This window comes from Giraffa tippelskirchi, chromosome 7 (genome assembly GCF_054371585.1).
Source record: "Giraffa tippelskirchi isolate mGirTip1 chromosome 7, T2T-mGirTip1v1.2.pri, whole genome shotgun sequence".
Classification (NCBI taxonomy): domain Eukaryota; kingdom Metazoa; phylum Chordata; class Mammalia; order Artiodactyla; family Giraffidae; genus Giraffa; species Giraffa tippelskirchi.
The window spans coordinates 121,309,247-121,327,198 of record NC_137281.1 but is presented as its reverse complement, the minus strand read 5'-3'; the positions used below and the strand labels follow the sequence as shown (position 1 = coordinate 121,327,198).

At 41.6% G+C, this 17,952-nt stretch overlaps 1 protein-coding gene across 43 annotated transcripts in view; it reads right to left on the bottom strand.

Moving 5' to 3' along the window:
* Positions 1-17,876, bottom strand: part of GABPB1 (GA binding protein transcription factor subunit beta 1) — a 63,185-nt gene extending 45,309 nt beyond the window's left edge. For 14 of the 43 annotated variants that reach the window (XR_014059113.1, XR_014059120.1, XM_081508357.1 and 11 more), the window contains exon 1: positions 17,682-17,876. The gene's annotated coding sequence lies outside the window, so the exon portion shown is untranslated. The other 29 variants (XR_014059115.1, XR_014059112.1, XR_014059119.1 and 26 more) reach the window with 7 other exon arrangements.
* Positions 17,877-17,952: the final 76 nt, after the last annotated feature.

Genomic DNA, 17,952 nt, shown 5'->3' with positions numbered 1-17,952 from the left:
CTTCAAAGATATTTTCACTGGGCATAAAATTCTAGGTTGACAGGCTTTTTCCTTTTTTTTTCATTTCATATTGAAGATATCATTTCACTATCTTGATTTATATTGTTGAGAAGTCATCTGTTAGCCTAATTCTTGCTACTTCAATGGTTGTCCTTTCCTTCAGCTACTTTTTAAATTTTTCTTAATGTCATTGGTTTTCTGCAATTTCATTATGATGTGTCTAGGTGTGAATTCAAGATGGCAGTGCAGAAGGACATGCGCTCATCTTATTCTGCAAGAACTCCAAAATTACAACTCTCTGCTGAACAACCGTCGAAAGAAGAATGTTGGATCCCACCAAAAAGATACCCCACATCCAAGGGCAAAGGAGAACCCCCAGGAGGACAGTAGGAGGGGTGAAATCACGTTTAGAATCAAACCCCAAACCCGCCCGAGATGCCTGGAGGGCTCAAACAAACCTAGTGCGCACCAGGACCCAGAGACCCCAGAGACTGAGCCAGAACTGTGTTTGAGTTTCTCCTGTGGAGGTATGGGTCAGTAGTGGACTGCTGCAAGGGCAGGGGCTCTGGGTGCAGAAGACCTGGGTATGACATAAGCCCTCTTGGAAGAGGTCACTATTAACCCTACCACAGAGATGCCAGAACTTACATAGGACTAAGGAAACAGACTCTTGAAGGGCACAAACAAAACCTTGTGCACACCAGGACCCAGGAGAGAGGAGCAGTGATCCCACAAAAGACTGACCCAGACTTGCCCATGAGTGTCCAGGAGTCTCCAGTGGAGGCATGGGTGGGCAGTGGCCTACTGCAGGGTCAGAGGCACCAAGTGCATGCATGGGATCTTTTGAATGAGGTCGCCATTATCTTCATTACCTCCACCATAGTTTGGTCTCAGGTCAAACAACAGGGAGGGAACACAGTCCCTCCCATCAACAGAAAACTGGATTAAAGATATACTGAGCATGGCCATGAAAGCAAGACCCAGATTCCCCCACAGCCAGTCCCTCTCATCAGAATGCTTCCACAAATCTCTTATCCTTATCCATCAGAGGGCAGACAGAATGAAAACCACAATCATAGAAAACTAATCAAACTGATACATGGACCAAAGCCTTTTCACACTCAATGAAACTATGAGCCATGCCGTGTAGGGCCACCCAAGACAGACAGGTCATAGTGGACAGTTCTTACGAAATGTGGTCCACTGGAGAAGGAAATGGCAAACCACTTCAGTAATCTTCCCTTGAGAACCCCATGAACAGTATGAAAAGACAAAAAGATAGGACACTGAAAGATGAGCTCCCCAGGTCAGTAGGTGCCCAATATGCCATTGGAGACAGTGGAGAAATAACTCCAGAAATGAAGAGACAAAGCCAAAGCAAAAACAACACCCAGTTGTGGATGTGACTGGGGATGGAAGTAAAGTCCGATGCTGTAAAGAACAGTAGTGCATAGGAACCTGGAATGTTAGATCCCTGAATCAAGGTAAATTAGAAGTGGTCAAACAGGAGATGGCAAGAGTGAACATCAACACTTTAGGAATCAGTGAACTAAGATGGACTGGAATGGGTGAATTTAACTCAGATGACCATTATATCTACCACTGTGGGCAAGAATCCCTTAGAAGAAATGGAGTAGCCATAGTCAACAGGAGAGTCTGAAATGCAGTACTTGGATGCAATCTAAAAAACAACAGAATGATCTCTGTTCGTTTGCAAGGCAAACCATTCAATATCACAGTAATCCAAGTCTACGCTCCAACCAGTAATGCTCAAGAAGCTAAAGATGCATGGTACTATGAAGACCAACAAGACCTTCTAGAACTAAGGCCCAAAAAAGATGTCCTTTTCACTATAGGGGACTGGAATGCAAAAGTAGGACGTCAAGAGATACCTGGATTAACAGGCAAATTTGACCTTGGAGTACAAAACGAAGCAGCGCAAAGGCAAACAGAGTTTTGCCAAGAGAACACACTGGTCATAGCAAACACACTCTTCCAACAACACAAGAGAAGACTTTACACATGGACATCACCAGATGGTCAGTACCGAAATCACACTGATTATATTCTTTGCAGCCAAAGATGGAGAAGCTCTATACAGTCAGCAAAAACAAGACCGGGAGCTGACTGTGGCTCAGATCATGAACTCCTTATTGCCAAATTCAGACTGAAATTGAAGAAAAGTAGGGAAAGCCACCAGACCATTCAGGTATGACCTAAATCAAATCCCTTACGATTATACAGTGGAAGTGACAAATAGATTCAAGGGATTAGATCTAATACACAGAGTGTCTGAACAACTATGGATGGAGGTTCGTGACACTGTACGGGAGGCAGTAACCAAGACCATTCCCAAGAAAAAGCAATGCAGAAAAGTAAAATGGCTGTCTGAGGAGGCCTTACAAATAGCTGAGAAGAGAAGCTAAAGGCAAAGGAGAAAAGGAAAGATATACCCACCTGAATGCAGAGTTCCAAAGAATATCAAGGAGAGATAAGAAAGCCTTCCTCAGTGATCAGTGCAAAGAAATAGAGGAAAACAATAGAATGGGAAAAACTAGAGATCTCTTCAAGAAAATTAGAGATACCAAGGGAACATTTCATGCAAAGATGCACACAACAAAGGACAGAAATGGTAGGACCAACAGAAGATATTAAGAAGACGTGGCAAGAATACACAGAAGAACTGTACAAAAAAGATCTTCACGACCCAGATAATCAAGATGGTGTGATCACTCACCTAGAGCCAGACATCCTGGAATGTGAAGTCAAGTGGGTCTTAGGAAGCATCACTACACACAAAGCTAGTGGAGGTGATGGAATTCCAGTTGAGCTATTTCAAATCCTAAGAGATGATGCTGTGAAAGTACTGCACTCAATATGTCAGCAAATTTGGAAAAGTCAGCAGTGGCCACAGGACTGGAAAAGGTCAGTTTTCATTCTAATTCCAAAGAAAGACAATGCCAAAGAATGTTCAACTACCGCACAATTGCACTCATCTCACATGCTAGCAAAGTAATGCTCAAAATTCTCCAAAATTCTCCAAGCCACCTTCAACTTCCAGTGATGTTTAAGGTGGATTTAGAAAAGTTAGAGGAATCGGAGATCAAATTGTCAATATCCATTGGATCATAGAAACAGCAAGAGAGTTCCAGAAAAACATCTACTTCTACTTTACTGACTATGCCAAAGCCTTTAACTGTATGGCTCACAACAAACTATAGAAAATTTTTCAAAAGATGGGAATACCAGACCACCTGACCTACCTCCTGAGAAATCTGTATGCAGGTCAAGAAGCAAGTTAGAACTGGACATGGAACAACAGACTAGTTGCGAAGAGGGAAATGAGTATGTCAATGCTGTATATTGTCACCCTGTTTGTTTAACTTATATGCAGAGTACATCATGAGAAATGCTGGGCTGGATGAAGCAGAAGTTGGAATCAAGATTGCTAAAAGAAATATAAAATAACCTCAGATATACAGATGACACCACCCTTAAGGCAGAAAGCAAAGAACTAAAGAGCCTCTTGACGAAAGTGAAAGAGGAGAGTGAAAAAGCTGCCTTAAAACTCAACATTCAGAAAACTAAGATCATGGCATCCGGTCCCATCACTTCATGACAAATAGATGGGGAAACAGTGGTAACAGTGGCTGACTTTATTTTGGGGGGCTCCAAAAATCACAGCAGATGGTGACTGCAGCCATGAACTTAAGATGCTTGCTCCTTGGAAGGAAAGCTATGATCAACCTAGACAGCATATTAAAATGCAGAGGCATTACTTTGTCAACAAAGGTCCGCCTAGTCAAAGCTATGGTTTTTCCAATAGTCATGTATGGATGTGCCAGTTGGGCTATAAAGAAAGTTGAACGTCGAAGAATTCACGCTTTTGAACTGTGGTGTTGGTGAAGACTCTTGGTTGGAGAAGACTCTTGAGAGTCCCTTGGACTGCAAGATCCAACCAGTCCATCCTAAAGGAGACCAGTCCTGGGTGTTCATTGGAAGGACTGATGTCGAAGCTAAAACTCCAACACTTTGGCCACCTCATGCGAAGAGTTGACTCATTGCTAAAGACCCTGGTGCTGGAAGGATTGGGTGCGGGAGAAGGGGACGAAAGAGGATCAGATGGCTGGATGGCATCACCAAGTCGATGGACATAAGTTTGGGTAAACTCCGGGAGTTGGTGATGGACAGGGAGGCCTGGCATGCTGCGTTTCATGGGGTCACAAAGAGTTGGACCCGACTGAGCGACTGGACTGAACTGAACCTTTATCTTCTAATATATGATGCCTATGACAACCTTTTTCTGCTGTCTCTTGTTTCCACTAGTTCTTGCTCATGTTTGTCTGCGTGTATGGTTGGTTATCTTTCACTATGTGCCTGTCAGTGTCCTTCAAAAATTATTTGTGGGGAGGCCTAACATGAAGGAACATTACTCAAAGGAACATTTGTATTTGCTTCTGCCAAACACCAAAGGGATAATACCAGTCAGGGACCAATTCAAATCAAGTTATAAACTAAGGTGCCCTTACCTCACTAGGCTAGGGCCACAATTTTGTCGAGTTTTTTTCCTCCTGTTCTGCTCAGTACCAAGACAACTGGCCCTGATGTCCTTTGATGTTTGACTGTGAAGTAGGCAATGGATGAAACGGGGTCAAGGATTTGCTCTGGTTCATCCTTCCCTCTCAGGAGTAGACATATAGGTTCAAGTCTAACAAGGACAGATCTCTTATATGACTCTTATATAGGTAAACTCTGAGTCCATCTTATCCCACAAGGCCGATGAACAGAAACCCTAAATTTCTTGATATCAGCAAACGTACTCGGGAAAAGCGGCTTCAGTTCTCTAGGTATTCTGTTAACCTCCCTTGGTTTAGGCTTTCTTCCAGAATCTGACTTACCAGATTCCACCATCTCCCCAGTTCTTCAAAGCTCTTAAGGTAGTGCTTTATATGTCTTATGCAGCATTTTCAGTTGTTCCTAAAAAGAGGGCTGGTTTAAATAATCTATCCTCACCATTACCCAGATGCCAAGATACATTTCAAAGTAAAGTTTACACGTCTTCCTGATGTGTTAGCCATTGTGTCCGACTCTTTGGGACACCATGGACCGTGGCCCACCATGGTCCTCTGTCCATGGAATTCTCCAGGCAAGTATACTGGAGTGGGTTGCCATTTCCTTCTCCACTTCCTGATGTATCAGAGGTCAATGTACCAAAAAAAAAAAAGAGAGACGTCAAAGATAACAGCTAAGCTTTTAGCCTGAACAACTTGGTGAAAAATAGGATTATTTACTGAAGTAAAGGTGTCAAAGTGGGATAGGGTAGGTCAGGTGTTAAGGAGGTTGGCCACAGACTGTTAAGTTTGAGACGCTTTAGCTAGATTTTAAGTTTCTTATGGGTAGAGACAAGACTTTCTTTTAGTGTCATTTGAACACGTAACTACTTTAGAATAGTGCAACATACAAAGTGGCTATTTAACTAGGCAAGAGTTTCTTCATATTTAGCAGCATCCCTAGTCTCCACCCTAAGATACCAGTAGCAACCCCCCAACCCTGTTTCACAACTTCAAAAAAATTTCTCTAGCTTTTGCAAAATCACTCCGATTGAGAACCACTAATTAAATGCTTCTTAAAGTTAATTTCTATACACTATGCTATCACCATCCTTTCCACCATTGTCCACTCAACTGGACACAAAGATACATAAGAGATAAGAGTCGATACAAGCCAAAACTGTAGCCAAGCCCAATTCAGCATTTCTCAAACTGGGTTTCCCAAAGCTCCAAAAATCTTCAGTACTGAGAAAAACAGGGAGTGAAGGGGAAGTACAGGTTGCAGGCTACCAAACAGTTTCACCCTCACTCAAACAAGACCATCTCTGGGGACTCCCCTGGAAGTCCAGTGGTTAAGACTCTATGCTTCCACTGCAGGGGGCAAGGATTCAATCCCTAGTTGGGGAATTAAGATCTTGCATGCCAGATCCCACATGTCACATACAGTAAAAAAAAAAAAAAAAAAAAAAACTCCAACTGTTACATGATCCTATATAACATTATATTTTTAAAAGAAAACTACTGGCAGTATAACATCTTCTCGTCAGATATAAAATGGTTAAAATTTTAAATCTCAAGCAAGAATTACTTAACAGCTCTTTTTTATTGCTACTCCATACCCAAATCCTTGTTAACATAAACCCAGAAAAGAACTACTAATACATTTGCAAGTCCTGGCATGTTTTATCTTGCTCCCCCTTTTTTTTTTGACAGTAGCCAAATAGAAATCAAGTAAAACTCATATGGATAAATCAGGGCCTCCAAAATCAGATTCTGAACTATAACTCATCCAAGAAAATTTAAATCCAAAATTATACAGCAAGAGTTTGTTCTAAGCAGCACCCATGCATTTCATGACTCCTTTCTTCCATTAGGTTAAAACCGCTTTATCTTACACAGTTACTCAATTCACTATATCAAAAAAAAAAAAAAATTTATGCTCTATTACAAACTTCCCTAACTCAATCTTGATATTGTTTTAAATATTGCAATACAATTTCAACTACCCTAAAGATCACTTTTTGATTCCAGCTTGTGCTTTATCCAGCCCAGCGTTTCTCATGATGTACTCTGCATATAAGTTAAATAAGCAGGGTGACAATATACAGCCTTGACATACTCCTTTCCCTATTTGGAACCAGTCTGTTGTTCTATGTCCAGTTCTACCTGTTGCTTCCTGACCTGCAAACTGATTTCTCAAGAGGCAGGTCAGGTCGTCCAGTATTCTCACTTCTTATTTAATTTATATGCAAAGTACATCATGAGAAACTTATTTAACTTATATGTAGAGTACATCATGAGAAACACTGGGCTGGATGAAGCAGAAGCTGGAATCAAGACTGCCAGGAGAAATATCAATAACCTCAGATATGCAGATGACACCACCCTTATGGCAGAAAGTGAAGAACTAAAGAGCCTCTTGATGAAAGTGAAAGGGGAAAGTGAAAAAGTTGGCTTAAAGCTCAACATTCAGAAAACTAAGATCATGGCATCTGGTCCTATCACTTCATGGCAAATAGGTGAGCAAACAGTGGAAACAGTGGCTGACTTTATTTTTGGGGGTTCCAAAATCACTGCAGATGGTGACCAAAGCCATGAAATTAAAAGATGCTTGCTCCTTGGAAGAAAAGTTACAACCAACCTAGACAACATATTAAAATGCAGAGACATTACTTTGCCAACAAATGTCCATCTAGTCAAGGCTATGGTTTTTCCAGTAGTCATGTATGGATGTGTGAGTTGGACTATAAAGAAAGCTGAGTGCAGAAGAATTGATGCTTTTGAACTGTGGTGTTGGAAAAGACTCTTGAGAATCCCTTGGACTGCAAGGAGATCCAACTAGTCCATCCTAAAGGAGATCAGTCCTGGGTGTTCATTGGAAGGACTGATGTTGAAGCTGAAGCTCCAATACTTTGGCCACCTGATGCGAAGAGCTGACTCATTTGAAAAGACCCTGATGCTGGCAAAGATTGAAGGCAGGAGGAGAAAGGGACGACAGAGGATGAGATGATTGGATGGCATCAACTCAACGGACATGAGTTTGGGTAAACTCCAGGAGTTGGTGATGGACAGGGAGGCCTGGCATGCTGCCGTCCATGGAGTCACAAAGAGTTGGACACGACTGAGGGACTGAACTAACTGAAAGATCACTTTCTTCTTAAAAAGCCCTTTTTATTGCTTTGAATTTCAGGCATCAAAAAATATAATTAAATTGGAACTATGCTAATACAGTTCCTATTTCCCACATAAGCTATCAGATATACATTCTCTCTTGCTCTATCTACATTCTACCTGTGCATACCAATGTCCCTATTTGACTGTAAAATTATGACATCACTACAAAGCTCTTTTCAAAAAAGGATAAAAAATGTTTATTAATGACTATTTACTATTCATGTTTAAGACAACCTCGGGTTCTATATCTAAAGAACATAAATTATACAAACACACACACACACACAGGCTTTCCCAGGTGGCTCAGTGGTAAAGAATTCGCCTGCCAATGCAGGAGCCTCAGGAGATGCAGGTTCGATCCTTGGGTCAGGAAGATGTCCTGAAGGAGAAAATGGCAACCCACTCCAGTATTCTTGCTGGAATAATACCATGAACAGAGGAGTCTGGTGGGCTACGGTCCATGGGGTCGCAGAGAATGAAGCACAACTGAGCGACTAAGCAACCAGACACATATACACACAAAATCAAAACAGTAAAAGCATTCATCAATTGGCATGACCAGAACTTCTCATGCACATGCCAAAACCTAGTCTTCCTCTTATATTGCTGATAACACTATCACCCTCTTTTCCTCCCAAATTAGAGAATCTGTGAGCTATCCTCAACTCCTCCCTCTCCCTCGTCTCTACATAAAGCAGCTCATCAACTCTTATAGGGGCCAGTTCACTTCTCCTTTGCTCTTCTGTTTTCAATAGTTCAAAAATTCAAAGCATAGAAATGTATACATTGAGGTCTCAATAGAAGCATTTATGCTATTCCAGTCTTCCCCCAGCCACAATTATTTACCTTTACTAGTTTCATGGATATCCTTCCAATATTGCTATAGTTACCAAAAGATTGCATTACTATATACACTTTCTGCACTTGCTTTTCTTAATGCATCCTGAAGATCGTTTCCTATTAGTTCATAGAGAGCTTCCTCATTTTCTGTAAAGCTGCTTAGTATGCTGTTGTATGGATACATCTCAGTTTACTGTAGGTGGACTTTATTGCTATTATAAACTACACTGCAATTAATAACTTTGTAAATGCAACATTTAATTTCATAGAACTATAAGATAAATTCCCTGAAGTTAGGCTGCTGGGACAGGGGTAAATACAATTCTAATTATGACAGATACCAAACTGCCTTCACGTCATTTATTTCTTTAGTTTTCTTTTTTTTCAAGTCATTTTAAAACTAGTCCTTTACTCCCCGTTCTCTTTAACAATGCATTCTGGTGTCTGTATTCATCCATTTATCCAGTTTTACTCTTCATTACATTCATTACCACCTGACATTTGTTTACTGCGCCCTCTCTCCCCCAACACTGAATGTCAGCTCCAAGAAAACAGAGACTTTGTCTTGTTTTGTTCATTACTGAAACACCAGAGATTGGAACAGTGCTTGGCACAGAGTACTGTTAGGTTGAATAGGCTTTGACAAGCAAGGAAAGGGAAAAGGAAGAACACATGGAGTTAGGCCTAAGCATGTTATACTATAGAGGAAATACTATCTTGGTGATGTTAAGAAGAATAAGGTTAAAGAAGCAGAGTGTAGAACAAAAAGATTTGAAAGCCAGAAAGTAGAGTTTGGACTTTATCCTGCAGACAATTGAGAGTCGTTCTATGTTTTGAGTAAACGATGATCCATTCAAACATTTATTCAGCACAAGTTCAATTCACTTTGCTTGGCACAGTGGAGAGTGCAAAGGTCAACAGTACATGTTCTCTCTTCAGGCTGCTTAGGTTTAGCAGCAATGGGCTCAAAAAAATTTTTAGGAAAATTATTCTGGCAGCCATATGCAAGATGGATTGGAAGAAAGTTAGAAAGGGCAGGACTTCCCTGGTGGTCCAGTGGCTGACTGCAAGCTCCCAATGCAGGGGGCGTGGGTTCAATCCCTGATTAGAGAACTAGATTCCACATGCCACAACTAAGACTCAGTGCAGCCAAATAACTAAGTAAATATTTTTAAATAAATAAATAAAGTAAGAAAGGGCAAATAACAGGCAATGCAGAATCCCAAAAATAGAGATCCAGGAAAAATTAACGTAAAGAATAATGCTGACTGATGGATATAAGAAATAAAGGAGAACCGTAACACAGACGACTTCAAGATTTAAGCATGATGATGATAGAATAAACAAAAATAAAGTAGGTGGAAGTTGGGTAATAATAAACCAAAAAGTGAATGAAATTCCTTGAGCCTCTCGAAGGAAGTACTTGGTAAACCAACTGGAGATACCAACCTGGGGAGTACACACTTATGGGTCATCAACATATAAAACATCCATGAAGAAGAGACAAAGAGAGGTGAGCAGAAAGCCAAGTACTGAGAGGAATGACAGTGGTAAGAGGATCATGAAACAACAGAAATTCACAAATGAAGCAACTAGAAAAGGAAAATCAAGATGGCACACCAACATGAAAGGCAAGGCAAGGCAAGGTTAAGAAGCCTAAGTGGAAGTCAATAGTAACACATACACACTGACTGAATAAAACCAGGATGAAACCAATACCATTGGGAAGAAGGATGTCCCTTGAAGCAACAGTCTGAATATGTCACATTCACATGTAATGTCATTACAAAATTGCAATAAGTTAGGGTAGAAGTAGTAAAAGAGCTCAGGGCAATTTTAACTGTCTTAAACTTTTTAACTGTCTTAAAATTTTTGAAATAAAGAAATGAGGAAGATAGCTAAAAAGAATAGTAGTTAATAGTTAAAGTCGTTTCTTTTCCTCCTAAAACACAGAAATCTGTATACACTGCAATATTTGAAGGCAAGGAGAAATCCCTGCAGTTAAGGATCAAAGTGATCAAAGTTAAGCATGGCAGCAAGATTTCTAGAAAAGCAAGATTCCTCTTCTATTCTGTTTACAAAATAAGGTGACAGGATAGATCTGTCACAGTGACAACATGCAAGCTTGCATTCTATACTCTTTTCCAATTAAGTATAAGTCAGTGGTATCTCTTGAGAGAGAGGAAGATATGAAACAACAGCAAAACATCAGATTAATAAAATGACTGCCAAGTAGCAAGGGTCCATTAGATTTGTACAGCATAAATTTATAGTGGCCGAGAAATTTTCATAATTACCTACCTTCCCCCACAAATACACTGCAATCTATGAGGAAAAACAGGAACTGGATAGGCAGGAAGATTTGACAACAGGAGCCCAGTAAAATATGAAAGGAGTGACCGATGTCAAGTTCAGGCTATATATAATGCACACAGGAATAAACTAAGGGAGAGAAACTGAGGGTCCCTATAAACAGAACAGATAAAGGAACACAGGTGGAATAACTGCAAAGATCAAAAGTTCACACGAGCCAGTTAGGATGAAGAAATTTTTTTAGATCATTCACTTATACAGTATACCATCTGCTGCGTCTAAAAATCTGTGTGTCTCCCCAGCCCTCAATTTTATGTTGAACTCCTAATGCTCAAAGCGATGGTATTAGGAAGGAGTCTTTGGAAGGTGAAGTCAGATCATGAATGAGATAAGTGTCCTCATAAAAAGAGACCTGTGAAGGGTCCCTTTGCACCTTCCACCACAAAAGGATACAAAGGAGAAGTCTGCAATCTGAAAGAGGGCCCTTACCAGAGTCCAATGATGTGGCACCTTGATCTTGGACCTCCTATGAGTGAGTGAGTGAAGTCGCTCAGTTGTGTCCGACTCTTTGAGACCCCATGGACTGTAGGAGCCTAGCATGCTCCTCTGTCCATGGGATTTTCCAGGCAAGAGTACTGGAGTGGGTTGCCATCTCCTTCTCCAATACATGCTTTAATATTAAAAATGTTGTAATATTAAAATAAAATAGGACTCGAAATTAAGTAAATTTCACAGGTTCCTTAACTGCAATTCCAAAAGCCAAAAAAAGCTGTGAAACCCAATATAACTTATTTGGCAGTAACACCTTACCTAAACTGACACCAAGTTATTTATAGTCTTTATTTACCCCATTTGGTGTAAATGTTCATACATTTTGCAGCAAAAATAGTAACTTGTTTGAAGAAGGCTACTGCACTAACTGGTGAAAGGTTACATTAACACTACCTCAGCTATATACAAAAAATTCTTCCCGGGTGGCTCAGATGGTCAAGAATCCGCCTGCAATGGGGAGACCTGGGTTTGATCCCTGGGTTGGAAAGATCTCCTGGAGGAGGGCATGGCAACCCACCCCAGTATTCCTATCTGGAGAATCCCCATGGACAGAGATGCCTGGCAGGCTACAGTCCATGGGGTCACAAAGAGTCGGATGCAACTAAAAGCACACAGCACATTAGACCCCAAGGGTTTTAGTAGACCATGATCCTACAATAATTGCTAAGATTTATTGAACTATTAGGGCTTTCCAGGTAGCTCAACTGGTAAAGCATCCACCTGCAATGCAAGAGACCCCGGTTCGATTCCTGGGTCAGAAAGATCCCCTGGAAAAGGGATAGGCTACCCACTCCAGTATTCTTAGGTTTCTATGGTGGCTCAGATGGTAAAGAATCCACATGCAATACGGGAGACCTGAGTTGGGAAGATCCTCTGGAGGAGGGCATGACAGATCACTCCAGTATTCTTGCCTAGAGAATCCCCATGGGCAGAGAAGCCTGGTGGGCTACAATTCGTGGGGTTGCAAAGAATCAGACATGACTGACTAAGCACAGCAATGAGCTATTAAGTATGTGTCAAACACTTTCTTATCCACTTTATATGCTGCAACTCATTTAATCCTTCCAAGCACCATGAGTTACGTATTGCAATTATTTGAATTGCACAAAGAAGGAAAGTAAAGCAGATTAGGCAAGTTGCCTAAAGTCACAGAGCTAGAGTGACTAAGCTGGGATGAATACAACATTTAAAATATTACACATAAGGTGAAAAAAAAAACATAAAATACAGAACTGATTATGGTAGGGTAGCAAGAATCAGTGGCATTTCTCTCTATTCAATTAATATATTAGAGTGGTAAGGAATCAAACTAACACAGAATACTTCATGCACTTTCAAATACTCATTTATGTGCAATTCCTTAGTCAACTTGCATTAATTGTACAGTGTAAAATTCAAACTCAGCGTATGCTAGTATCTTTAATTTTTACTGAAACATAACCTTAATCCTTTTAATCCCAAGTGATACATAATAATACAAATTCACTGTATAAGTTAGAAAATTTGTGTAAGTAAAAAGAAAATAGTCTTCTATAAAATTACACACAGAAATAATCACTTAACAATTTGGCAATTTCCTTCCAGATGTCAATGTATCTGTTGTTTAATCAAAATAAAATCATATTTTTAAATTTACTTTTTTTACTTTAGACCAAAACATAATTTCATATTTTTACATTCTTATGGCTCAGCAGTAAAGACTCTACCTTCCATTGCAGGAGAAGCAAGTTTGACCCCTGGGTCAGGAAGATCCTCTGGAGAAGGAAATGGCAACCCACTCCAGTATTCTTGCCTGAGAAATCTCACAGATAGAGGAGGCTGGCGGGCTTCTAGTCCATTGGGTCGCAGATGAGTTGGACACAACTTAGCGACTAAACAACAACAAAGCATTAAAAAAATGGCTAGGCAGTACCCCCACTGTAGGAATGTATCATAACAATCACTATGAAACATCTAAGTTGTTTACAATTTTACAGCATAGTCACCCGTTCTGGAATCAAACTGCTTGTAATCAAGTCTCTGCTCTACCAGTTACTAATTCTGCTAACTTGGGCAAGCTACCTAATAATTTCTCTATACCTCAATTTTTTCTTATGAAAAATGGGGACAGCATTAACTAGTACATATGATTAACGTGGGGAAGGGACCAAATGTTTTTATTATCAACAATGCTGCAACTGGTTGTAAACAGTTACCAATTTACTGGTATATTTCTATTACACCAAAAGAAATACCAAAACAAATTCACTTAAAATTTCCACATTAGAAGGTATGCCCATTTTTCAGGCTTTAAATATGCCAAACTACAGCTGGGTTTTAAAAACCTCATTAAATAGTTCTCTCATTTAATACTCATTTTTCCTTATCCAAGAAAACGAAAACTATGATCCAGTTAAGATAACTTGTTTTAATTAGCTTTTGCTCTTCCACTTTTGTACCTGCAAACCTACACATATTTGTAAACTCTCAGTCCGTAGGGAACTTAAGGATACCTGGCCAAAATCCTCATTCGGCTCATCATTTCCCCTTCTCTTGAATCCCTAACTTGAACGCCCATCAGTGGAAGGGGACAGCCTACCACCAGAAACAACCGATTATACTGTTGTTTTGAGGAATTTTTCTTTGAGGAATGTTGAAATCTGCCTTCTTCTAATTTCTACCCCTTGCTCCTAGTTCTTTCTGGTCAAATCAAACCTGATTGTTCTATGTCACAGAACAGATGAGCTTCTCTTTTTGGGGCCAAAGATCACAGTTTTTCAACTTTTCCTCCTTTCCATTTCCTCCATAATCAAAATTCTCTGGCCATGCTCTATAGTTGGGTGGTTTTTAAACTTGATTGTTTATCATCTAAGGAATGTGAGAAAAACAGAGTGGGCCAGTTCCTATCCTACTTAAGCTTGGGCCTCCATAGGCCTTTTTAATGAGCTCGCCAGCTGATTCTGATACAAAGTTTCAGAACTGATGCAAGATCCCACTTACAATATGATAGCATGCTATTTGAAATAATACCCCTGGTATAATACAACCAGTACAAAGTAAAGTGGGGCTGACACCTTGCTTTTCAAAATGGCATTTTACTTTTTAAAAATTTTTAAGTGTTCATTCATATTAAAATACAGTTAAAATGATCAAGTCTTTTCCACACTATTTGTGCATTAGCACCTTGGGCCCTAACAGCCAACTTTTATAATCATTCCCATTAAAAGGTTAAGAGAGCTAGGGCTAAGTATTTTAGGTTTCTATTTCCAAATGGACCAATGGCCCTGCAGGTAGATTTACTTTCAGTGGGGAAATCACTTCATGGTCAAACCTCTAATATTATGGACATACTTAGCCCAAATAAAACTGCATTAGCCCACCAACATCTGAATGGGACATTTGGTTGCACCAAAGTATCTCCTCTGTGCAGACCACTGTTGTCAACACTGTGAAGTAACACACAGGCCCTAATACTAACACTAATAAACTGACCGAGAGAGCCTGATGGAACAAACATCTTCAGAAAAACTTAAATATACTAATTATAGTTGTCCTGAGGTAGACACATGAGTGCTACAGAAACATGATTACTAGCTGGAAAGCTCAGGGACCAAAAAAATGACTCACTGGAAAACTAAGTTGCCCTGAACTTAAAGGTTTTGTTTCAGTTTGCTTTTTAGTATTTGCAGAGAGAAGAGATGGAGCCTATCCACACTCAACCTGCTTGCAAAGGGGTATGGCACCCTCATAATTAATTCATGAGTCAAAATTTTCTCGCAGTGACTCCTGAACCCCTCGCAACTTGTTTGTTTTACCAGCTATTTCTAACTTAAGGTACACAAGGGCCAAAAAAAACTCTTCTATAGATGAATATCTGGAGCTAAGGGTGGGGAGTACAACTCAAAATCCAATCCGATATTTATTTTCATGTGAATAGCAAACATCAAAAAAATATACCTAGCATTTTCTAGCAATTACATGAAGACGGACCAGATGCTTCCTGTTGATGGAACAGGAGAGAACTATAGACTGACAGAATCAGACTAAAGTTCACAAAACAACCAGAAGCTTCATTTCAGAACCATTAACCCAAAGCAGGTATGACTTTAAGTGTTCACACATTTACAACTGTCCTCCAACCTAGAACACCCATACTGATTCAAAAATAGATAACCCATGAACTCTTAAGTTAGAGTGAAGTCTACATTTGTATATGCATTACAATGCAAAAGCAGTTTCACCAAAGGTTTCACTGCGCGACTCCTTTTTAATCTGGCATTCCGACAGTGCTTTGAAGTGTTCAACTTCAGAAATTACATTTACACACAAGTTTTCACAAGGAAATTTAACATGGGATTACTGTTTTACTTGTGTACATCATTAAAAATAAGTTGTGGAATTAAAAATTAAGTTTAATCACTTAAAAATTTTCCAAATATTCTGAGTCTCTAAAATCATATGCAGATTATGCAATCTTTATTCATGATGTTTATGCATCTAAATCCCAAATAGAAAAAAAGTTAGAGCTCAAGAAAAAAGCACAGGAAACAACCCTCTTATCCGTATTTTTTAAATGTGTCTTTTACAATAATATCCTGATTTGATTTGAATGGTGAGAGCAGGATAGAAATGACACATTTTTCAGCTTTTGAAAAAAGGCATTGACGATACAGTGGAGTTTACCAGCGGTTACATGATGTGATACCACAACAAACTGAAAGCAGTAGGTTCACGAATCCAGCTATCTTCTGTTAAACCAGACATTCAAAAGACACAAATGCAAAACAATGTCACTCTTGCCTAAAATATCACTGGCGTTAACATGCAATAGACTTTTGTTATTTTGGCAGAAAATAAATACTCCAAAGGAGAAAAAGTTAAGAAAAAAGACAAAGCCATCTTTTGTTTCCTTAAAAAATCTGAGACTGAAAGTGGAAGTGTCAAGGACGATAGTTACATGTCAGTGAGAAGAAATTTAAAGCAAGCTGGGTGGGTCTGTGTGTGAAAAAAAGACTATCTGCAAAAAGAACTTCTGGCCACTAACTTCTCCATAATAAGCTATGGTGCTTTAACTCCGGGATGGCAAGTTATTGCACTCATTACACCAAATCATTTTCCATATAAAACTGTACTTCACAAAAGTAACTTGACTGAATCGAGACAGCAAATCAGTGTCCAGAGAGAACACTTAAGATATTTCCACATTACCAAGCCCCCTTCAGAAGTACTGTGGTCTCTGCCCCTCCTTTGAACAGATGTCTCCTCGCCACAGTCCAATCAGGTTTAAAGCAAGAGTTATGTGTACTGAAAACAGGCTTCAAGGGGGAAAACACACACAAAGCAGGCCTATATCATTCCTTTGGTTTCAGTTTTCACGATGCACCCTCGAGGCTAGGCACGCTGGCTCAACACGGTAGGAGAGCTTCCACGAAGCACACTAAAAACACACTGATTGTGGCGAGACAGAAATGACCTGGCAAAATTCTCAACTTCGTCCCGGAGGCCGTGCACCCGCAGATGCCGGCGGGCAAACCCCAAGAGCAGAAGTCCCCAGCATCCAGGAGCTGGGTTCCTCCCCTCGGGAACTCGAGTCCCCGAGGCCTAAGCATTCGCCGCGTTGGACCCGCACGGGACCAGCTGGGCGCTCCCGTTAACCCTGTCCGGGCCGGCCGAGCCGGCTGCTCCCGCCGCGGCCTGAGCGCCTCCCGGCCCCGCCGCCAGAACAGCAGAGCGCGCCGGAGGCCGGCCGCCCCCACCGACCCTTCCTCGCTCCGGCTGGGCGGTCTGGAGGCCCAGACAAAGAGAGCGGCGGCTCCCGGGGCGGCAGCGCCAAGGCCGTAACGCGCCAGCCTGCCTCGCCCGCCCACCGCCTGCCACTCGGCGGCCGCAGTTCCCGCAGCCCTGGCCCGACCCTATCCCGCTCCGGGGCCTCCGCTCGGGACCGGCCCGGCGGAGAGCCGCGGGGAGGCCGTGGTGCGCCGGGGCCGACGAGGGGGCGGCGGCCGCCACCATGTCTGCCCGCCCCTCCCAGAAGCGGGGTGCCAGCGGACAAAGCGCGGCGGCGGCGCGGGCGGAGCGGGGACCCAGGCCCACCCCGCCGACCCCCGCGGAATAAGCGGGGCCAGGAGCCCCGGAAACCCGGCGCCTTAATGCAATAAACAGGAAATCGCGGGGATGATCTGGGTTCCGGGGGAAGTGGAATTATTTTTTACCAGCGAAGAGATCAACTTCCACATCCGGTGGTAACAGGGCCCTACACAGACCCGCACTGACCTGGAAAAGCTTCGGGAGCGGCGACGGGGGAGCAGCAGGAGGTGGTTCGGGGACCCGAGGCGCCTCGTACCCTGCCGGGCTGACGCGGCCCCGCTAAACACAAAGCGCTTCAGCTGCACAGGGCGCTATTTTCCGAAAATGCCGCGTCTGGTCGGCGCCCAAAATCCCCACCGAAAAGTCCCCCGTGCTGCGCGCGGAGGGACACATAGTGTGCGAGTGAGTCAAAGCTCCCAGCATCCCTCCCAGACCCGGCCCTCGTCAACTCTTCGCC